Genomic DNA, 24,896 nt, shown 5'->3' on the forward strand with positions numbered 1-24,896 from the left:
GCAATTTTTCTCAGGATACAGTTGGGTGGAATACTGGAATACATGTATGTGTCTTTGGGTTTCACAGTTCATGATAAATGATTTTTTTTTACATGTATCCATAAGGGCAGGTTCATTATTGTATAAGAAGGGGAAAAGGACACCTGCACAGACACAAGCAGGCAGAAAAAGCCACCTCTGAAGGGGACAGGTTTGCAAAGAGAAACACCTGCATAGACACAGGTGGGCAGAAGGCTGCTGTCAATAAATGTTTTTAAGTGTTCTGTTTTCATGAAAGGAATTTATTATAAATATACTCTGTATTTTCTTTTCTTTTTCTTTTTAATTTCTTTTTATTTTTGCATACAAGAACTGGGACATAGGCCAGAGGTGCAGAGGATGAGAGGATTCACCAGAGACAGAGCGGGGAGCAGAACAGGCGGATCTACTGAAATACGCTGCTGATGGGAGCAGTGGGTGAGACAGGAGAGGTCTGCTGCACCGTGTGGGTTGGCTCCCTGCCTGGCTGGGGATTGAACAGCACTGAGACTTAAACCCCTGAGCCACCAGGGATGCCCTATACTCTGTATTTTCAGGTGTTCCTTAGTGACTTGGGAGCCAAATTTTGTGTTTATATGAAGTATTGTCAGGGCACTAAGTAGTAATACTGTATTTTATTGATCATGAAATAGACTTTCTTTTCATAATTTATCATCTCTGAAGTAGTGATGCATTTTATAGTTGATGGCACCTTAACATTATGTTACAGATTAATAAGAAGTATATTGTGTTTCTTAGTGGTATATAAAATAATGATATATCTAATAATCAAAGACATTTTAGATCAAAGAAATCCTGCTTCTAGTCAATGTGAAAAAATTGTAAACATGTACTTAAAAGATCCAGGATGCATTTATTCCCTAGTAAGTGCATCATTTTGTACTTAAAAAGGTTTTGCAGTATTTTGTGTTAGAAACCTGGCAGGGGGTGAGTAGGATTCATCAGGCTCCCCTTAATGAAAGAATGTTTAAATCAAGAGAATCTGTTGTTGCAGACGTAGTATCTCCGAAGCAACATTGCCAATCTCATGGAATTGACATTAATTCAAATATGTTTAGTTTTGTAGCGTGGTTAATTTTATTTATTGATCTGATCAAATGTAAACACACATTTAATTATGGCAGAGAGGAGACTTATCCTTATAAACTGACACTGTTTGGAAAATCAATTAACATTTATGCAGTCATAATCACAAGTACAATTTTAGCATTTTGTTTTAGTACTTGTTTTACATGTTTGAGGCCATGGGTTGGCACTAGCAGCTGAGTCCCAAAATTACCACTTAAAATTCAAAATGAAATGCTTCAAAGTCTTCTTAGACACATTTCCTTTCTTTATACTGTCACATGTGACTTATCCTTTTGCCATAATATTATAGTTGGTAAACACTGCTTTGCCATTATGAAAAAAATAGTATATGATCACCAAAGGCCATAGTGTAGTTCTGGAGGACTACAGTCTCTTACAGCTCTACACAACATACAACACAAAGAGTAAACTTTGTATTGCAATAATACAAAACGATTTGTTTGTAGAAATGCTAATTTATTTTCTGCTACATTTGAATTTTGTGGAGGTGTTTATAGTTTGTGAGTCATAAGGAGGAAGATAGCAATTATTTAATGATTACTCAGCAGAGATGACTGAATGCATAGCATATAGTATCACTAGGTGTTAACATAGAATTTACCAAAAAAATACAAAATTAGAAAACACTGACCTATACAACCTAAGTGTAAGGTTATATGAGTTTTATAGGTTACATATATGACATTTACAGATGTTACATAGGTTATTTTTTCAGTCTTGAGGACTACAAATTACAAAATGGACAGAGATGGCAACATAGTAACCTAGGTAATACATTTTTTCCTGTGCACAAAACTTTATCAACATTCATGTAACAATCTTACTCATTCAAGATGGTATGTTATAATAATCTTCTTCAGAAGGTTACTATACCTTCACTTCAAATTATGCTACAAGTTATTCCCTCTAAAGGAGCTTTAAAATGACAAATTCTTGGCTTCTACGAATGACACCTTTGAAAGGGGCAATTTCTACTCAGTCTCTGGCAGCACTATTCCAAGCTCATTTCTTTCACCAATCAAGAAAAAATTCAAGGTGTTCACTTTTGACCTGAAATCTTTCCACCAAAAAGCATTTAGCACATTTTGTTTTCTATTGACTACAGAGACAAATGCGTAGCAGCAAGAAAATAAAGATGGGAATTAAAAGGCAGTTATTAAAGAAAATGGATCAATTATATAGAAAGATATTTGACTCATGGCAGTTAAAAAAGAGCTACTAGAGTATGTTATTAGCCAGATGCTTGAGTCATTACTGAATATGTTAAGAGTGAAACCATTCCAGGATGATCAAGTGTGTATATATCATTATCATTGCACTTCATTTCTTGCAACAAATACTCCAAGCTAATAGGAAATATGAATTATTTCATTAATAGAGAAGAGCCATTTATTGAAGGAAATGTGAGTTACATTTAGAGTTCCAATTAGAACACGCTGACCACTTAACAATTTCAACGACTTTTACTGGCATAGGAGGTTATTTCCTTTACTGACACTACTTTAAGAGGCCTCCACTAGCAATCTAAGTGCATGACAAGCGTAAGATACTTTAAGTTATAGGATTTGTTCAAGGTACACCTGAAAATGGTTGTCTGAAAAGAATAACCTTTTGTATTGCCTGGAAAGATACTAATTGAATGTGGAAGTTTCTCACTGGGGAAAAGCTCAGCTTTCTTCTTCCTACCACCTGTACCACAGTTTCCCAGACTGCATTTCATAGCTTATTCTCTGTAGCTTCACTAAGGAATAAAAACCAGAGAGAAAACAATGGAGCTCAAGGACATCTGGGGTCACAAATGCAAGAAAATATTCATGTGCAAATAATGGTCAAAATATTTGCAATTCATGTCAATGAATTCAATTATTTATAGGAGATTTTTCATTGAAGAGAAAGGGAAATTATCACACAAATCCCTGCCTCCAAGTCTTTACTTTCAGTTTAATTTCCAAACAGAATCTCTTGAACAAATTATTTTTAACTTATCTTGAGCACTGTTTATATAGAAAACCCAGGGGATCAAGTGAACTAGCTGTTCATTGTGGAAGGCCTGAAATTACATTACTATAGTAGAAAATACAGGAGATAGAAAAGAACTGAAAAGACAAATGACACATTAAATAAATTCAAATCTGTAATTCTTGTAGTTACTTAAAACATGGTTTTAGAAACTAAACCCAACATTTCCAGTAACTGTAGATGCAGTTAAAATAAAATTTGCCTTATAGCATGCCTGACTTAGGGCACAGGAATATGTCAGAACCTGGACATGTGAGGCACAACATTTTATCTACAACTCCCGTTTCCTTTACTGAGGATGTAAATTCAGTCACCATCTTCAGCTTCAGACTCAGACTCTTCTTCAGCATCTGTGAGCCACTCCACATTTTTTTTTTTGTTGGCTCAAGGAAGACACTTTTCTCCTTTGCAAATGTGCATCTTTCTACCGCTTTCGAATGGGCTCTTCACTCAGAATTTCAGCTTTATAAAAAGCACAACTATTTTCTGGAAAGCTTTCATGAAATGAATGTTGTCATAGCAATACTCCTGAATCTTCAGTAACAGAGTTAGCTCAGGCTGACCTTGAGTAGTAAAGGCAGCAAATAGAGGGCTGGATTGCCTCAAGTGCATGATGGCTTGCTTTGCTGCGAGCTCCTCTTTTTTGTTCCATTCCATTGCGCTCATTGTGCCGGAGCAGACTAATCCAATGGCAGTGGGTTCTGGGATGTTGTTATTTTCTTTCATCTCCTCCTTGACACACAAAATTATATCCTTAAATGGATCACCACAGGACATCTGTTCTTGAAATTCTTTCTGAAGTTTCCTATGAGCTTCTATGGTTTGCTGATTCTGAAAATATTCTGAGAGCTCTTTCAAGCCTGCCTCAGTAAAATACTTGGCGAAGTGCTCAACACTTTCCTTTATTGACAAAAAAAAGATTCCAGCAGTGTTACCCATTCTCACATTGTGAAGACTTGCAACTCTTCCATTGATATCTTTTTCATTTATCTGGTTGTAAAGGGCTTGATAGCCAAAATGCTGAAACCATTTCTTCTAGCCAAAGTTTTTTCATAAAGGCGATCAAGAATGGATGCATTAAGTGCTCTAATTAGCCAGAAGAACACCAGCCAACACAACCAAAATTGTTCCTTTATGACTCTGAAACCCCCTTTAAGGGACAGCAGCAGACTTTTGATTTGTGATTTTTTTGTTCATACTTTTGTGAAAATGAAGAGTGCGGGATATGCCACCCCAAAATATGTCACTTTGACATGGGATTATTTGGAGCTACAGGCACTTGAAAAATAGCAGGTGTAAGAAGGATGCCCTGACATCCTCTTTCCTCCCAGAAAACAGGAGTTAAAACTCTTATGTGATTCAGCAATCAAAAAAGATAAATTCATGTCATTCTCAGCAACTTGGGTAGAGCTGGAAGGGATTATGCTCAGTGGAATAAGTCAAATGGAAAAAGAAAAATATTAGAAGTTTTCACTCATAGGAGGAGTATAGGAGAACCAAACAAAGGTCAAAGGGAAAAAAAGACAAAACTTGCAGACAAACTGCAGGGGAGGGCGAGGGATCAAAAGTGGGGAGGAAAGAGCACAAGGGACTGTGGTGACAGTTTGCAGGTGATGAGGCTGTGGGAGATTTATGGGGATTTATTTATTGCACAAAAATGAATAACAACTTAAGAAAATTAGTTAATTAATTTAAAAAAATTAAAAATCTCATGTGAAAGATGAGCTCTCTATACCAGGAGGAAAGAAACATTTTTATCACTGGAGATGAAGAGCTTAGACTGATGGAATTCTGTACAAACAGATCTTGTTAAAATAACTTCTAGCTTCCTTTTTTTACTTATTTTACTTTTCCAAAATTGCCTCTCTTCCTTCAACCTAACATACAAGCAGTTAGGTTTTGCCACTTTGGAGGGAGTCTTCATTTATCTGTAAAATATGTATCGGGTAAAATTCATGTAAATGAATTTGTAAGTTTTGCTCTTGTGAATGAATCTTTTGCCCACAAAATATCAGTCCAGCACCTAAGATGGATAGAGGAAGAGTTTCCCTCTCCTATAAGAACTACATAAGCAAAGGAATTTATATGGAGTTTTAGATAAATAAATATTTAAGTCAGTTTACAATAATGATAATTTCACACAATACTAGAGCTCTTTGAGGAGTTACGAAATTTCAGAATAATATTACTCAAATTTGATAAGCAATGCATTAGGTCAAGGGTATTGTGTTACAAAAGGAAAGATGTGGATGGTACCTACATTTATCACACAGTTTTTTAAAAAATATTTATTTATTTACGCATACAAGAACTGGGGTGCAGATCAGAGGTGCGGGGCCATGAGAGGATTCACCAGAGACAGAGTGGGGAACAGAACAGGCAGACCACCAAAATACACTGCTGAGGGGAGCAGCAGGTGAGTCAGGAGAGGTCTGCTGCACCATGTGGGTTGCTCCCTGGCCCATGGGATCAAACTCGTGCTGCAGTGGCTGGCGATAACTTGTTAGCGCTGTCTTTAACCCCTGCACACCAGAGAGGCCCCTGTCACACACTGTTTGACACTTTACATAGTCCCATCATCACGGGAACCCAGCCTCCTCAGCAATGGGAGCCGGCAGGAACAGTGGTATTCTTTCAATCTGCTGGTCCACCACAAACCAATTGTGGCAGTTGCTCCTCAGAGCTCAGTAACTGCCATTTTTTTTTGTAATGGACCAATCAGGTGTGAGCTATCAGCTGATTGGTGCTAAATGATCCAATCAGACTTGTGGGTGGGGCATCCTGAAAGAGGATATAAGCAAGGGTTGGAGGGAGCTGAGAGAGGCCCAGAAGAAAGGTAGATGATGCCAGCCCACAAAGAAGAGAAGATGGTTCCAGCCTCCAAAGAAGAAAGAAGAAAAGAAGCATCCAGCCGCCACCCTCCTAGGAGGTAAGAGAAGCCAAAGGACTCTGTCACAGACAGGGCCTCGGTCCTGTCTCTGACATTGCCTGAAAGGAGCACCAAAGGCCCTGGGCCCGGTGCCTCAAAGAGCTGTTGTTGTTCTAACCCAACAACTCACAAAGAGCTGTTAACACTGGGTGTCTCTGACACCGCCTCTGTGGGACCAGTAGTGGCCATCACTACTGGCCAGTGCTGTCCAGCACTCCTGGTGACCAGTGGCAACCATCACTGATGCTATCTGGATGAAGCAGCCACTACTTGTGGATACAGTAGGCTCTTTGTTTCCCCTGTTTGTAAAATAAACCCCGTGTTGGTTGTTCCTGGAGCCTAAGGGCTCTTGCAATTGTGTGCATGGGTAAGAACCCACAGAAAGTGACCTGTCCTCTATAGGGCACTGTTCTTTGTACGGTTATAGCCCATAGACCCCCATTGTGTGGGTGTTGTATTGCTATAGCCCTTGGTTTTGCTTTTTGGCCTTTTGGGACTTTTTAGTGGCTCTCTTGTCTCAGAGCCTGGGCAGGTGGGTGGCCGTTCCATGCTTCCATCTGGCCTCCTGCCCTGTTACCCTTTTGTTGCCCTCTCCACCCCCGTTTCACCACCTCTTACATGCACCAACACATTTCATCCTTTAAACAATCCTGTCAAGTAAATGTTATTGTACCCCTGTTGTAGAAGAAATGAGACTTAGAAAAAAAGTTAGTCAAAATCCCCCAAATCACCCTATTAGTAGAAGGTAGATCCTATGGTCTTCGGAACCTGAGAAATTGGTGACTTTCAAATTGCTTAGCATGAAGCTAAATGTTTGTGCAAAGTCTCCATTGATATTTGACACAAACCCCCGACTGATGAAGACAGAGATGTGCATGAGCATCTTCATGTTGACCATAGCTGTAGAGATGCCCACGCAGCACAGTGTAGAAGAGTCAAGTCTTACAGGTTGCTAGTAGGTGGGGCTTGAGTGGGGAACAGAGAAACATATTTACCTTGTTGCTCCCACCAGTCAGGTAGGATGAGCAGTTCGGGTATGGAGCAAGCAATAGCCTCTGCATTGATATGCTGAACTAGGGGTGCTAAGTGATGTCTAAGCATGGTGTGAAAGTGAGGTAGATGAACATTAGCCAGCCACCTTATGGCAGGGACACAGGCCTTGCAGGTCTCTTCCCTTCCCTCCCTTTCATTCCAATTTCTAGTCCTTCCTTCTTGGGTATAATGACAATACTTTCCTTGTGTTTCTGTCTTTGGGTGACCATTTAACTCCCATCACACCAGGTCAAGCACCAGTGGGCACTGAGTACAGAGCAACAGTTGCAGTCACCATGGTAATTCACTGACCCTGCTTGTGACTGGATGGCAGGATTTGGGGATCCCTGGTTCAGCAGAGACTGGGAAGGAGCTAGTCTTAATGTGGCCCAGCCTTATGTGTACTGCATGTACTTTGGATGCCCCATACCGCGTGTTGTTTACAATAGAATCACCCAGACTCTGGAAGTGCCATGTGGAACAGATGTGGGGCTGCCTGACCCAGGAGGACCTCATGGCCAAGCCACATGCCGTTCTTGTGCTGTGTTCATATAAGAGGTGCCACTCTCGGTAATTTTGGGAAGGGCACAGTTCTAGGACTGTGGCAGCACATGGGGGCAGGGAGGAAGCAGAGAGTCCTCTCTTTGAAAAAGAATGACAGCTTATGGGAAGCTGAGGGAATAAGAAACTCAAACGATCCTGCTATTTTGGTTTTGTTCTACTCTGGTGGTTTTAGGAATGTAAGTGGGTTTATCCCAGCCAAATGTGTTCAAAGGCAATTTTGCAAAGATGGAGGGCAGTTCCCTTACAAATCGTCACCTGAAGTATAGCACTTCAAGGCTCAGGAAACTGGTTATCTTTTTTTTTTTTTTTTTAAGAGTTTTGTAAAGCAGGGCCTCCGCTGGTGGCGCAGCGGTTGAGCGCTGGGCTGCGAAGCTGCCTGCAGTCTCTGCAGCACCAGTTCAATCCCCAGCCGCTGGCCAGGGTCCCACATGGCGTGACAGACCTCTCCTGCTGCACCTGCTGCTCCCCTCAGCAGTGTATTTCGTCAGTCTGCCTGTTCTGTTCCCCGCTCTGGCTCTGGTGAATTCCCTCACCCTCCCGCGCTTCTGACTGTACCCAGTGCTTGTATAAATAAATAAATAAATCTTTTAAAAAAAGAGTTTCGTAAAGCATTTTATTTTGTAAGTGGTTGTTATTAATCACAAAATATAGTATGAACACACAAAGGTCAATATATATCAGCATCCTTTCGTAACTAATGTTATTTACTGAGCCTTTTATACACATTGGCTTATTTAATCCTGTTTTTTAAATAATAATAAATATTTATTTTAATTTAAAAGAAAACTAATTGTGAACAGTGAAGTGCCCCATCATTTAGTAACAGAACTAGGACTTGAACCCAGCTCTCTTTGCTTCTTGATATTATACATACATATAACAACTTTTAGTTTTAGAATTAAAAATTTAACAATCATTCTTAAAGGTAGTCATCTTGATCATACTGATAGTAGAGCACTTTTGTCACCAAGGTAGCATCCAGATTCATTATCATAATATACAAAAAAATTCATTTGTTTAGATTTAGTTTATTTTTTCAGTCAATTAACTTATGTGAACTTTCTTTTCTTTTTAAAAATATTTTATTTTGAGGGGGGCGGAGCAACATGGCGGCGAGGAGACGCTGCGAGTAAGATCTCCCATTAAAAAAAGTTAATAGGGAGGAAAAGCGGCAGGTCCCAGTGAGAACTGGGACACGGAAGATAAACGGAGGACTCCAGCAAACTGCCCGAAGAAGAAAGTTGCCATAAAAGACGACGAGAAGGGAGGGAAGCGCAGAACCCTGCTCCCCTCCCCCGCCCACAGAGGCGGCACTCTCCGACCGGCAGAGACGAGGGAAACAACAAACCAAAACGCCCAACAAGAAAAACGGATGCAGCAAGTGGGACTGTGAGTGGAAAGGAACTATTTCAGCCACCACACCCCGTGAACGGGAGCTGAGGCGAACCCTGCAGGATCCGCCGCGGAGGTGAGCTCCAGCCGCCATTAAAGAGAGCCCCGCCCACCAGGAGGAGACCAGCACCAGCACACAGCCCCGGCTGCCCGGTAAGCTTGCGCGAAAGCGGCGCTAGGATTGCAGCTGCCCAGGGCCCTGCGCCTGCGACCTAGGCTTGCGGGGAGACTGCGGAGGCCCTCCCTGAGTGAGCAGGAACAAGGCCCCCAGGCAGGGGAGCGGGATTCAAAAGGCGCCATTCCCGCGCCACTGATCTGGGCTACAGCCTGCGTCCTGGAACTGAGGGCTTTGGAACTGAGACCCGGGCGGAGGCCCTCCCTGAGTGAGCAGGAACAAGGCGCCCAGGCAGGGGAGCGGGATTCAAAAGGCGCCATTCCCGCGCCACTGATCTGGGCTACAGCCCGCGTCCTGGAACTGAGGGCTTTGGAACTGAGACCCGGGGCACGAAATTAGGGGCGTGGGTTCCCCACGACGGTGGGGCACAAGGCAGACACAGCACCCCAAAGCCGTTGAGGTGTACCCTACCATCCCCGCTCTGCTCCCTGTCCCACGGGGTGGAAAATCAGCTCCCCAAGGGCTCTAGGAGAGATCTCTGGTGCCACCTAGCGACTTGACCCCAGCACAGGCTACTGAAGGAGCTAGTGGCCAGCTGGGGAGTTAGCCCACACCGGGCCCCTTCCGAACAAGTAGTCTGAGCCCACAGGGAGAGCGAGCACCCACAGCCGGGGCAGACCAGGCGCGCAGAATAGTGTGCCTGAGACCAGAAGCGCAGGGAGTGTGTCCCACATCACCATTTTAGAACAGGGACATTTCTTCAGTAAAGACTACCTGCAGAAGGCTTCCCCAGGAGCCAGAGGTGAGCGGGGGAAGTTCGCCCACGCCAGACCCCCTCTGGCCTGCAGTCCAAGCCCAGAGCGGAGCAGGAACCCACCGCCGGGGCAGACCAGGCGCACAGGGGAGTGTGTCCCCACATCGGCATTTTAGAACAGGGACCTTTCTCCAGTAAAGGCTGCTTGAAACTGACAGATGACTCCTGGAAGAACCAGAGGGGAACAGAGAAGCCCACCCAAGATGCCGGCCAGTCCCAACAACACAGTGTCCCAACGCATACGGCAAATTAGAAAACAGACAGTAGGGAGGAGAAGAACCACATGCAACCTAGCAACTCTCCAGAGAAAAAGCACACCACAAAAAGAAAGCCAGCCCCCAGATTGCAACGACAATAACTTGGAAGAATTTCTGAGCCTTCCAGAAAGAGAATTTAAAATTGCCGTGATTAAAAAACTGACAGAAGTCATAAAGGAAAACAATGATAAGGGAAAAATAATCAACGATCAGAAGAATGCAATTGAGTCCCTAGAGAGGGAAAACAATGGTCAGAAGAAAGAAATTGAGTCCCTAAAGAGGGAAGTAAAAGAAATGCAGGAGATCAAAGAATTAATGGAAGCACTAAAGAATTCTGGGAAAAGCAATGAAAGCAGAATAGATGAAATGGAAGAACGAATAAGTAATCTTGAAGACACAGAAATAAAAAGAACCAAAACAGAGAAGGAAAGAGAAGTACGAAGGAAAAAGAACGAAGAAAGACTTCGGGAACTATCTGACTCCATGAGGAAAGGAAATATAAGAGTTATAGGAATACCAGAAGGAGAGGAGAGAGATGTAGGAACAGAGAAAATATTCAAAGAGATAATTGAAGAGAACTTCCCAAATGTGAAGAAGGAGCTGAAAATTGATATACAAGAAGCAAGAAGAACACCAAACTTCCACGACGAAAGGAAAAATACAGCAAGACACATAATAGTAAAGCTCCCAAGAATCCAGGACAAGGAAAAAATAATGAAGCTGGCAAGAGGGAAGAAACAGATAACATTCAAAGGAAAACCAATCAGGCTGACATCAGACTTCTCCGAAGAAACACTACGGGCAAGGAGAGAGTGGAGGGACATAGTCAACAGACTCCAAGAAAACAGATGCCAACCAAGAATACTCTATCCCGCAAAGCTCTCCTTCCTCTTTGAAGAAAGAATATGGACCTTCCCAGACAAACAGAAACTCCGGAATTTCATTGCAACTAAACCCCCACTCCAAAAAATACTACAAGGAGTCCTAAAGCCAGAACCTCAGAGCGACGAATAACAATGAAAGAAGGCCAAAAAAAAAAAAAAGTTATTAAAAGAATAAATAAATAAAATCAAAGGAAAGACAAACACAATGGCAAATACAGATGTTAACATATCAATATTAACTCTAAATGTAAATGGACTAAACTCTTCAATAAAAAGACACAGAGTTGCAGCCTGGATTAAGAAACAAAACCCAACCTTTTGCTGTCTCCAGGAAACACATTTAGCTACAAAAGATAAAAATAGGCTCAAAGTCAAAGGATGGAAAACAATCCTACAAGCAAATGGGCCAAAAAAGAAAGCAGGAACAGCTATACTTATATCAGATAAAACAGATTTCAAACTCAAAAAGATAAAAAGAGACCCCAATGGTCACTACATTATGATCAAGGGGACAATACTTCAAGAAGAAATAACACTCATTAACATATACTCACCAAACGAAGGAGCACCAAAATATATCAGACAACTGTTGTCCTCTCTGAAAACAGACATCAGAGAAAACACATACGTAGTGGGAGACTTCAACACACCACTATCAACAATGGATAGATCAACAAGACAAAAAATAAGTAAAGAAACCAAAGCTCTAAATAAAGACCTAGAGCAATTGGGCTTAACAGACATCTATAGAACACTAAACCCCAAAAAAACGGAGTACACATTTTTCTCAAGCGCACACGGATCATTCTCCAGGATCGATCACATACTGGGGCACAAGACAAACATCAACAGATACACCAAGATTGAAATCATATCAACAATCTTTTCTGACCATGAAGGCATCAAACTAGAAATAAACCATAAAAAGAAGGCAAGGAACTTTCCTACCTCATGGAGATTAAAAACCACACTACTGGAAGACCATTGGACTAATGAGGAGATCAAAGAAGAAATTAAAAATTTTTTTGAATTGAACGACAAGGAGGACACCAATATCCTAAATGTATGGGATGCAGCAAAAGCAGTAATAAGAGGAAAATATATAGCAATAGAAGCTCACATCAAGAAACAAGAAAGAACGCAAAGAAACAACCTAATCTCGAAGCTCAAAGATCTAGAAAAAGAACAACAAGAAAACCCCAAAACCAGTAGAAGAAAAGAAATAATAAAAACCAAAGCAGAAATAAATGAAATTGAAACTAAAAAAACAATCCAAAAGATCAATGAAACCAAGAGCTGGTTCTTTGAAAAAATAAATAAAATAGACAAACCCCTAGCCAGGCTCACAAAGGAAAAAAGGGAGAAAGCACAAATAAACAGGATCATCAATGAAAGAGGAGAAATCACAACGGACACAGCAGAAATCAAAAGAATAATCAGTAACTACTATGAACAGTTATATGGAAACAAGTTTAACAATCTAGAGGAGATGGACAAATTCCTACAACTCTACAATCACCCAAACCTAGATAAAGAAGAAATAGAACACCTAAACAGACCAATTACAATTAGCAAAATTGAAATGGTAATCAAAAACCTCCCCAAAAACAAAAGCCCAGGACCTGATGGATTTACAAATGAATTCTACCAAACATTCAGAGACGAATTAGTGCCTATCCTTCACAAACTCTTCCAAAAAATTGAGAAGGAAGGGACAATACCAAACACGTTCTATGAAGCCAACATTACACTAATACCAAAACCGAACAAGGACAACACAAAAAAGGAAAACTACAGGCCAATCTCCCTAATGAACACTGATGCAAAAATCCTTAATAAAATTTTAGCTATCAGAATCCAACAATGTATCCATAAGATAATTCACCACGACCAAGTTGGATTCATTCCAGGGGCACAAGGATGGTTTAACATCCGAAAATCAATCAACGTTATCCAACACATCAACAAAAAGAAATATAAAAACCATATGATAATATCAATAGATGCTGAGAAAGCTTTCGACAAAGTGCAACACCCATTCATGATAAAAGCCCTTGAAGTTCTTGGGATACAAGGAACATACCTCAACATCATAAAGGCCATCTATGACAAGCCAACAGCCAGTATCATTCTCAATGGTGAAAAGCTGAAAGCAATTCCATTAAGATCTGGAACAAGACAAGGATGTCCACTCTCACCATTGCTTTTCAATATAATACTGGAAGTCCTAGCCAGGGCAATAAGACAAGAGAAAGACATCCAAGGAATCCAAATAGGAAAAGAAGAAGTCAAACTATCACTATTTGCAGACGATATGATATTATATATAGAGAACCCCAAAAACTCCACAGAAAAGCTAATTCAACTCATCAATCAGTTCAGTAAAGTGGCAGGATACAAAATCAACACGCAAAAGTCAGTAGCCTTCCTATACACAAACAATAAATCTGAAGAAGAAGAAATCAAAAAGACCATCCCTTTTGTTATTGAAACAAAAAAAATCAAATATTTGGGAATAAATCTAACAAAAGAGGTAAAGGACCTATACAAAGAAAACTATAAAACACTGTTAAAAGAAATAGAAGAAGACACAAAGAAATGGAGAGACATCCCCTGCTCATGGATTGGAAGAATAAACATTATTAAAATGGCCATCCTTCCAAAAGCAATATACAGATTCAATGCTATTCCAATCAAAATTTCAATGTCATTCTTCAAAGAAATAGAACAATTATTGATGAAATTCATATGGAATCACAAAAAACCCCGAATAGCCAAAGCTCTCCTGAAAAAAAAAGAAGGGAATGGAGGCATCAGACTCCCAGACTTCAAACTATACTACAAAGCCATAATCATCAAAACTGCATGGTATTGGAACAAGAACAGACATACAGACCAATGGAATCGAATAGAAAATCCAGAAATAAACCCACAGATTTATGGTCAACTAATCTTTGACAAAGGAGCAAAGACTATGCATTGGAGCAAAGAAAGTTTGTTCAATAAATGGTGCTGGGAAAACTGGGTCGCTACATGCAAAAGAATGAAGCTTGACCACCACCTCACACCATACACAAAAATCAACTCAAAATGGATTAAAGAACTAGACATAAGACCTGAAACCATAAAATATATAGAAGGAAATATAGGCAAAACACTACGTGATTTGCACATCAAAGACATCTTTACAGACACATCACCCAAAGCAGTGATAGTGAAGGCAAAGATAAACAGCTGGGACTATATCAAATTAAAGAGCTTTTGCACAGCAAAAGAGACAATAACAAAAACAAAGAGAAACCCCACCAACTGGGAGAACATTTTTGCACCCAACACTAATGATAAAGGACTGATCACAAAAATCTGCAAAGAGCTGATGAGACTCAACAACAACAAAGAAAATAATCCAGTCAAAAAATGGGCAGAAGAGCTTAAAAGAAACTTCTCTGAAGAGGAAATGCAAATGGCCAACAGGCATATGAAAAAATGTTCAACATCACTTGTCATCAGGGAAATGCAAATCAAAACTACCATGAGATACCATCTTACACCAGTGAGAATGGCACATATTAAAAAAACTAGCAACAACAAATGTTGGCGAGGGTGTGGAGAAAAAGGAACTCTTCTGCACTGTTGGTGGGAGTGCAAACTGGTCCAACCACTGTGGAAAGCTGTGTGGAGATTTCTGGACCTACTAAACATAGAGCTTCCATATGACCCAGCAATTCCACTCCTAGGTATTTACCCAAAGGACACAGAAACATCAATTCCAAAGAACACCTGCACCCCTATGTTTATAGCAGCACTGTTTACAATAGCTAAGCTTTGGAAACAACCCAAATGCCCAAAAATAGATGACTGGATCAAGAAGATGTGGTACATATATACCATGGAATATTACTCAGCATTCAAAAAAGATAAACACATGCAATTTGCTGCAACATGGATGGCGCTGGAAGGGATCATGCTCAGCGAAATAAGCCAAAAAGAAAAAGAAAAATACCGGATGGTCTCACTCATAGCAGGAATCTAGAAAACTTAAATAATGGACCAGGAAAATGAATAACTATAAGAAAGTGAAAATCAAAATCAACAAAAAACTATGAACCAGAGACACTTTTAGGGGGGCGGGGGCGGGAGGGGAGGGATTGGGGTCAGAATGGGGGGCTGCAATTGTATGGGGAATATAACAATAAAATTTATAAAAAAAAAAAAATTTATTTTATATAATTCTTACATAGTTTTTCATTTTTGCACAATGTATGCATTTTCATTTTGGTTATATTCCCCATGCAATTGCACCCCTATTATTTTGAGCCTAATCCTTCCTCTCCCTGACTCCGCTCCCCGTAGTGTGTCTCTGGTTTATAGTCACTTGTTGATTTTGATTTTTTCTTTATTATAGTTAGTCTTTTTCCTGGTCCCTTATTTAGGTTTTCTAAGTTCCTGCTATGAGTGAGGCCATCCAGTATTTTTCTTTTTCTTTCTGGCTTATTTTTGCTGAGCATGATCCCTTCGAGCTCCATCCATGTTGCTGCAAATTGCATGAGTTTATCTTTTTTGATAGCTGAGTAATATTCCATTGTGTATATATACCACATCTTCTTGATCCAGTCATCTTTTTTTGGGCATTTGGATTGTAGGAAACTGGTTATCTTTTTAAAAGTTCATGTTTCATTTGCCTTCTTTCTAAAGAGATTCTAAGTGTAGGTTTAGCAAATTGACGTGGTTCTGGAAAATTTTGTGTTTATGTCTCTTCTTTGCTTAATTTCTCTGCTAAGTTCCCTTTAGAATGACTTTTCTAGGGATGATTATGATTATTTTCAATGCTACCTTTTTCAGATTCATTTTACATCACACCCTAGGCTGATGGTTTCCTCCAGTTTTTGTTCAAGCTGTGGCCCTTCCTTGCATTTTTTATAACTATTTATTTATTTTGTATAGGAGACCTGGGGTATAGGCCAGAGGAATTGGGGTGATTCACAAGAGACAGAGTGGGGAGCAGAACAGGCGGATCTACTGAAACACACTGCTAAGGGGAACAGCAAGTGAGACAGGAGAGGTCTGCTCAGACATATGTAGGTTAGCTCCTGGCTGGGAATGGAACTCAGGTGATAGAGTGATTGTGGTGATAGTGGAGATAGCGTGCTGAGACTTAACCCCTAGGCCACCAGGGAGGCCCCCTTCTTTGCCTTTGAACAAGAACTGTCTTGCTGCCTTCCTGGGTGCAGCAAACTCAGATACTGGTTCCTGGTCTGCCGTGCCCTGAGGGTGTGGTAGTAAGCAGGATGAGGGGAATCTGCTTTTCAGATGCCATATCTCCACACTTGACCCTCTCCACTAGGTCCTGTCAGGTCTGTGGGAAGGCGTGGGTAATCTGTGTGCTTGGGGACAGGTAGGAGGCAGGGAGGAGAGAGGGAGAAGAGAACGAAGTTATTGGAGGGATAACTCTAAAGGCTTATGCAAATACCATCAGTCCACCGTTGAGAGTGGGCTAAGTGTGACTGTCTGACCCTGTTGATCTATTACACTTAATAAAGGAAAAGGTGGTTGCAACAGAGCATCTTTGGACTTAAAATTTCCTGTTTATTGAATATTGCTAGGATTGCTAAGGCCATAGCACCAAATGAAGTGGAATTCTTTTTGAAAATACAAAACAGAATGATAATTTATGCTATTATAAGAAATACAATTACTAAGTGGACCAGATTCTTAAGTGTTTGTTGCTCAGAACATTCTCTCCCTAAGAACAATCCACCTCAGAAACCAAATTACTGTCACAAGGTTATTTATTTAGTGCTCAAGCAATCAGGTCAAACTGACTTAGATGTTGGTGCCATCAAAGTAGGAGGGTGCTATCTCATCTAGTTGCATCGCTCATGTTTTTCCCCTTTTAGATGATCACCTATAGGTGAACTATACTTTCATAGTTTTCTTATGGCTTCCAGGATTTTAGTCATGCTGAGGAGGGTTCTTCCTACCTCTAGGTTATAAAAATAACTTCTATTCCTCTCAGTGTTTTAATGAACGCACTTCAATATTTTCTTTAAATTTTACTGTTACTACAGCTGTGTATATTATGTCTATTCTTTTTTTTTAAATAATAAATTTTATTTTTATATTCCCCATACAATTGCAGCCCCCCCATTCTGACCCCAATCCCTCCCCTCCTGCCCCCGCCCCCCTAAATGTGTCTCTGGTTCATAGTTTTTTGTTGATTTTGATTTTCACTTTCTTTTAGTTATTCATTTTCCTGGTCCCTTATTTAAGTTTTCTAGATTCCTGCTATGAGTGAGACCATCCGGTATTTTTCTTTTTCTTTCTGGCTTATTTCGCTGAGCATGATCCCTTCCAGCACCATCCATGTTGCTGCAAATTGCATGTGTTTATCTTTTTTGAATGCTGAGTAATATTCCATGGTATATATGTACCACATCTTCTTGATCCAGTCATCTATTTTTGGGCATTTGGGTTGTTTCCAAAGCTTATCTATTGTAAACAGTGCTGCTATAAACATAGGGGTGCAGGTGTTCTTTGGAATTGATGTTTCTGTGTCCTTTGGGTAAATACCTAGGAGTGGAATTGCTGGATCATATGGAAGCTCTATGTTTAGTAGGTCCAGAAATCTCCACACAGCTCTCCACAGTGGTTGGACCAGTTTGCACTCTCACCAACAGTGCAGAAGAGTTCCTTTTTCTCCACACCCTCGCCAACATTTGTTGTTGCTAGTTTTTTTAATATGTGCCATTCTCACTGGTGTAAGATGGTATCTCATGGTAGTTTTGATTTGCATTTCCCTGATGACAAGTGATGTTGAACATTTTTTCATATGCCTGTTGGCCATTTGCATTTCCTCTTCAGAGTAGTTTCTTTTTAGCTCTTCTGCCCATTTTTTGACTGGGTTATTTTCTTTGTTGTTGTTGAGTCTCATCAGCTCTTTGCAGATTTTTGTGATCAGTCCTTTATCATTAGTGTTGTGTGCAAAAATGTTCTCCCAGTTGGTGGGGTTTCTCTTTGTTTTTGTCATTGTCTCTTTTGCTGTGCAGAAGCTCTTTAATTTGATGTAGTCACAGCTGTTTATCTTTGCCTTCACTATCACTGCTTTGGGTGATGTGTCTGTAAAGATGTCTTTGATGTGCAAATCACGTAGTGTTTCACCTATATTTCCTTCTATGTGTTTTATGGTTTCAGGTCTTATGTCTAGTTCTTTAATCCATTTTGAGTTGATTTTTGTGTATGGTGTGAGGTAGTGGTCAAGCTTCATCAGTTCAGTAAAGTGGCAGGATACAAAATCAACACGCAAAAGTCAGTAGCCTTCCTATACACAAACAATAAATCTGAAGAAGAAGAAATCAAAAAAACCATCCCTTTTTTTATTGAAACAAAAAAAATCAAATATTTGGGAATAAATCTAACAAAAGAGGTAAAGGACCTATACAAAGAAAACTATAAATCACTGTTAAAAGAAATAGAAGAAGACACAAAGAAATGGAAAGACATCCCCTGCTCATGGATTGGGAGAATAAACATTATTAAAATGGCCATCCTTCCAAAAGCAATATACAGATTCAATGCTATTCCAATAAAAATTTCAATGTCATTCTTCAAAGAAATAGAACAATTATTGATGAAATTCATATGGAATCACAAAAAACCCCGAATAGCCAAAGCTCTCCTGAACAAAAAAGAAGGGAATGGAGGCATCACATTCCCAGACTTCAAACTATACTACAAAGCCATAATCATCAAAACTGCATGGTATTGGAACAAGAACAGACATACAGACCAATGGAATCGAATAGAAAATCCAGAAATAAACCCACAGATTTATGGTCAACTAATCTTTGACAAAGGAGCAAAGACTATGCATTGGAGCAAAGAAAGTTTGTTCAATAAATGGTGCTGGGAAAACTGGGTCGCTACATGTATTATGTCTATTCTTAACACATCTTTCCCCCAGATAATATATTTTGTGGAAGGACCTTTTATATTCTATTCATCTTTGGTTAGTTGCAAAATGTCATTCTTCCCCAGAAGTAGAAACATTATTTTTATATTTGCTACTTTTGAAGCATGGTTCACTGAGCTGCTATTGGTGATGTCCTATATTATAAAACTCATTTTATTAAAATTAGAATTAATCGAGTAATTTCTTAGCTCAGGACTAAAAGAGCCTGGGGCAAAAGTTTACCTGGCACTACTTTGTGGGAATGTGTAAAACATGGTAACAAGTTTGAAGGGAAATGGAAGTGAGGCAAAGAAAGAGAAAAAGCAAATACAAGGTGATGGGTTACCCATCTGGACATAAGTTCTCAACAAAAACATCAGCTGGTGACTTCATATCACCTGATGTCTTCTGTAAGGGCATATAAAATGACTGCATCTAAGGACAGTCTTTATTTATTTATTTATTTATTTATTCCTTTTATTGATTTTAAAATTTTTTGATATTGCTATTTTTTTTGTACAGTATTTGATATCTCTCCTCGGGTGTAGTAAGGACAGTCTATGAAAGCAATGAGAAGTGTTTGCCTGCCAACTCACCTGAGGAGTCAGTCCCTATTGCTCAGAGGCCTCTGTATGGGGCATTAGTTCCACTGTACTCTCATGAATCTAGTCTGGCTTGTTTGTAGCTGCAATAGTCTCCCCTTGTCAGGTGATATTATGCTAGGTTTCTCCCCCAGCTGTGGCTTGAACAGCAGTGGCAGAAACAGCATGGGCCATCACTGCATGTCCTCTGGCCAGGAAATCAAGCAGAAGGCAGGGCCCAGAGGAGAGATGGGAGGGTGGGACAAGTGGATCTAGATGGCACATAAATTGAGACACTAAAGGTTGTGATACCAATACTTGTGTTTTGAGTTCATCATGAAGGAACCTAAAGTACCCTAGGGGTAGCATACATTGGGGCTATGAAAGTGCTGCAATTTGTAAAATGTGGTCAGGACTGAAAATTCTGGGTCAGCAATTGAAGTGCTCATAATACCTTCTCTCTCAGGATTCATGACAATGAGTGAGCTGACCAGTGCATTAGCGCACTTTCAAATCTGCTTCTTAATCCTGTTCTCTAAGTTATGTATTGCCATCCATGTCTTCCAGCCAAGGACAGGACAGTCTTGTCCTGGAAACACAAAACATGCTCTTATATCTTCAAGATATGAGCAGAATCAAGACATCTTTGCCAGCACCTGCAAAGTGAAAGTAATAGCTTATCTAAGACTCAGATATAACTTTTTAAACAAGTTCTTGAGTAAACATAAAGAAAACAATATAAGGATAAAATGAAATAAGTGTAAGAAGGACATTGGGACAAAAGCAACTGTTTGAATTCTTGTTGCAAGAGTTGCTTCTTCATGCTGTATTATTTGCTTTCTTTCTGGATTCCATTATTATTATTTTTTTATAGTTTTTTGTGGGTTTTTTTTTTATATATATAAGCACTGGCTACAGTCAGAAGCGCGGGAGGGTGAGAGAATTCACCAGAGCCAGAGCAGGGAGCAGAGCAGGCAGAAGGACCGAAGTACACTGCTGAGGGGAGCAGCGGGTGGCAGGAGAGGTCTGCGCGCCATGTGGGACCCTACTCCGGTAGCCGGGGAGCAGCCGGGGATCGAACCGGCGCTGCAGAGGCTGTGGGCAGCTTTGCAACCCAGTGCTCAACCACTGCGCCACCGGGGAGGCCCTGGATTCCATTATTATTATGTGAAGAATTTTTGCATGAGCATTCATTGGTGGAATTAACCTCTGGTTTTCTTTTTATGCCGTCTTGAAGTTTTGATATTATGATTGTGTGGGTTGATTTTTTTCCTTACATAATAGTACCTTGGTACAAAAATTGATCAATATTTTCCTTCACTTTATTTTGTTATTTTGAAAGAAACTTCATAAACACTGCATTGTTTTTTAGAAGGCTTATTAGCCTTTCAATTCTAGATTTACAATTCACATGAAATTTATTTTTTAATTGTATTTTTTTGAGGTTACATTGGTTTACAACACTGTATATGATTTAAGGGTAAAGGTTCACACCTCTTCAGATGCCTGCTATCACACCACACCCACTACCAAAGCACCCATAACCTTCCACCATGGTTCATTTGGCCCCTCTTCCCTTCCCTCCCTGCCCCCACCCTGCCCCTCTGGTAGCCTCAATTCAGCAGTCAGATTTCTAGGATTTATTACTGGTTTAGTTTTGTCTGTTCCTTTGTTGTGTTTTTCTATATTCCACATATGAATGAAATAATCCAGTATCTGTCTTTCCCCTTGTGACTTAATGAGCTTAGTGTCTTCCCCGCTAGGCATTCATGTTGGCTTTACCCTGTGGCCTCAGTTTACTAATAGATCTTAGAAAACTTGTTGATTTTCCATTTGTTCCACGTATTTCTTACTGGGAGGAGATCAGCAAAGATTTCCAAGCTTTTTATACATGGGAGCAAAAACTGAAAGTCACCGTTATATTTTTTAGTTTCAGAATTAGTGTTTGCTTTCCTTTCCCCCCATTGACATTTCATTTTGGGGGCAAAATTGTCTGTCTTGTCTTCTGTTTTTTTAAATACATTAATCACATTATTGTATTTTTTTTCTGAGGTTTAACATTTAATTTTTTTCATGACCTTTTTATATTCTTTTTTATAATGGAGGTAAAGTTGATTTACAACACTGTGTATGTTTTAGGAGCACAGGTTCAACACCTTTTTATTGTTTTTTGTTTTTTTTAAAGAGTATTTATTTATTTATACAAGCACTGGGTACAGTCAGAAGCACGGGAGGGTGAGAGAATTCACCAGAGCCAGAGCAGAGAACAGAACAGGCAGACTGACAAAGTACACTGCTGAGGGGAGCAGCGGGCGTCAGAAGAGATCTGTGTGCCATGTGGGACCCTCACCCAGTGGCCGGGGATCGAACCAGCGCTGCAGAGGCTGCGGGCAGCTTCACAACCCAGCGCTCAACCGCTGCGCCACCGAGGAGGCCCTCAACACCTTTCTAAAGATATGTTGCCAGACTCTGTCCACCACCAAAGTATCAGTAACCCTTCACCACAGTCCACTGCATCCCCCCACCACCCTTCGCTCCCACCATCCCTCTCCACCTGGTAGCCTCAGTTGGTTTGGCTTTAATCTACTCCCTTATTTTGTTTCTTTATATTCCACATACGAGTGAAAATCTTCTGATATTTGTCTTTCCCTTTCAGTCTTACTTTGCTTAACACAAGCACCTTCGGTTCCATGCATGTTGCCACAAATAGCAAGATGTCATCTTTTTTTTTTTTTTTAAGTGACTGAGTTAGTCACATTATTTTAAAGTCTATGCCTGATACTTCTAATAGCTTAATCTCCAACAGGTTGTTTCTATTGTCTATTTCTTTTTGTCCTGGTTTCTCTTTCTCCTTTAAGAACATTTCCATTTGGCATGTCTCTCAGTGTGCTTTTGTTTGAATGCTGAATATTATGAATATTTCTAGAAATATAGATGATATCTTCTGATTTGTAGAGGATTTTCTGTAGCTTTGGGAAGGCAGTAGAAATGAGGTTAAGCCAATCAAGAACTGAACTAATTCGTGGTTGTATTTGTAGCTTGTCATGCCTATTCTTTTTCCACTTCAACCTTTACTGCTGGGGTACAATTCTTTAAGGGTTCAACTGATGGCCCTGGGAATTTATCAGGCCCCCCCAACTCTGGAAATCCCCAAATTCCAATTATTATCTTCCTTGCACTATGAAGCTGCCAACAGCTTTGTTTATTTCCCTAGCCTCTTAATAACCTCTTCCTACTTGCATTCTTTGCTTCTAGCTTGGACTATAGGTGATTTTGCTGCAGGCACCCTACAGTGGCTGCAACTGATGGAGCGAATCCTAATATTACCACAATTAGAAGAAAAATTATTGTTATTATTATTAAAAAAAAAAGAATTGGTGAATGCCTCAAGGAGAAAATTCATTCAGTCTGCCCATCTCATTTCTTTGTAATTTCCTTTTCTCCAGGATCTTCGCCCATCAAATCCTGACTGAGTAGCTCTGAATTCTAGATTTTTAATCTTTAGCTCTGCGATATTGCTGAAATGTCTACTCAGGTTTCCTCCCTCTTAGCAGCTTCTCTTTCAGCCTTTCCACCCATGTTAATAATCAATTAGCAAATGCCTCAAGGGGAAAATTGGTGTCAAATGTCAGTTTCACCTCATTGTTTCCCTTTTCTCCAGGATTTTGCTACCTCAAATCCTAGCTGTTTTGGTAGCTCTCCAATGTCTTTAGATAATTTAATTTGTACTATTTTTCAGCTTTTCTTGTCCTTCTCAGTGGGAGAATTGGTTTTCTTTTAGTAGGTCATCATAGCCAGAAGCAGACTATTCACTGTAACTTGGATACACAATGTTCTCATTACCATGCCATGCAAAATGTTCTGCAATTTTAGTTATGACTTGTTCTTTAACCCATGGGTTATTTGGAAACGTCTTTTCTAATTTTTAAAAAGGTGGATTTTTAGCATTTTAAAATTGATTTCTAGCTAGTTGCCCCATGGTTAGATAACATATTCTGTGTGAGTTTAATATTTTGCAATTTGTTAAGACTTTTTAATGGCCCAGTGTGTGATTAAGTTTTATCATATTCCATGCATTTTTTAAAGAATGTTTCTTTTGTAGTTATTGAGTGTGGTGTCCTACTAATCAGGGATTGAACTAATTAGGTCAGGTTTGCTAATAATATTCAAATCTTCTATATCTTATCTGCTTATTTTGTCTTATATGAAAAGAGATACGTTAAAATCTTCCACTATGATTGGGCCCTGACTATTATTTCTTATAATTTTGTTCAATTTTGCTTTAAATATTCTGAAGCTTTGTTGTTAGATGCATACAGATTTAGAATTTTCTCTTTCTGGTGATTTTCGTATTTTTTCTCATAGAGTGTCCCGTCTTATTTCCTTGATTGCTCCTTTGACTGAAAGTCCATTTTATCTGATGATACCTTTAGCAACTTTCTTTCGGTTAGTGTTATCATGGTATGTTTTCCATCCCTACACTTTTGATTTTTTTTGATATTCAAGTTTTGAATGTATCTTTTGTGATCAGCGTGTAGCTGAGTTTTATTACTTTTATCTAACCTGGCATTCTTGGGTTTGAATTTAAGCATTAATCTGTTTAAATTTAATGTAATTTCTAATACTTTTAGGGTTTACTCTCTTAGCATATTCAGTGCTGCTTTTGTGACTGGCCTACTCTATATTCCAATACCTTTTCTCTCTTATCTTCTTTTGGGTTTGTTGAATTCTTTTGTTATTCCTTTGTTCCTTGAAAGTTTTTAGCAATTTACTATTGTTTAGTGGTTATCCTATAAATTACAGCATGCATTCTTGATTTTTCAAAGCCTGCTATGTATTGGTCCTCTTATCCTGTTCCCAGATAACTCACAGGACTAACATTTATCTTTATTTTAATTTATATGCAATGTCACATATTCCAACTTTCCATATTTTCAACTTAATTATATATATTTCAATATTTCAAGGCTTTTTAACCATTGTTTTATACAGTCAGAAACTATTTAGATCGACCCACATATTTACTCTTCCCCTTGTACATCTTTTCCTTCTGTTTTGTGGGAAAATGCATTTTTATTTTGCCTGGGAAACAACTTTTAGTATCTCTTCTAGTAAGAATTTGCTAGTGATGGTTTCGTTTTTGTCTGAGAATGCTTTTATTTCACCTATGCAGGTAAAAATATATATGCCTTTATTTCAGCTATTTGAGGTGGAGGATATTGTCTATGGCAAT

The 24,896-nt window shown here is 39.6% G+C and overlaps 1 pseudogene across 1 annotated transcript; it reads right to left on the bottom strand.

Annotated features, from left to right (window-relative positions):
- Positions 1–3,268: 3,268 nt before the first annotated feature.
- On the bottom strand, positions 3,269–4,086 carry LOC311187609 (eIF5-mimic protein 2-like; annotated as a pseudogene). Its single transcript has one exon. The product of its transcript is annotated as an eIF5-mimic protein 2-like (transcript).
- Between the last annotated feature and the right edge of the window lie 20,810 nt (positions 4,087–24,896).

The sequence above is a fragment of the Talpa europaea genome (assembly GCF_964194135.1).
Source record: "Talpa europaea genome assembly, chromosome: X".
In the NCBI taxonomy this organism is placed as follows: Eukaryota; Metazoa; Chordata; class Mammalia; order Eulipotyphla; family Talpidae; genus Talpa; species Talpa europaea.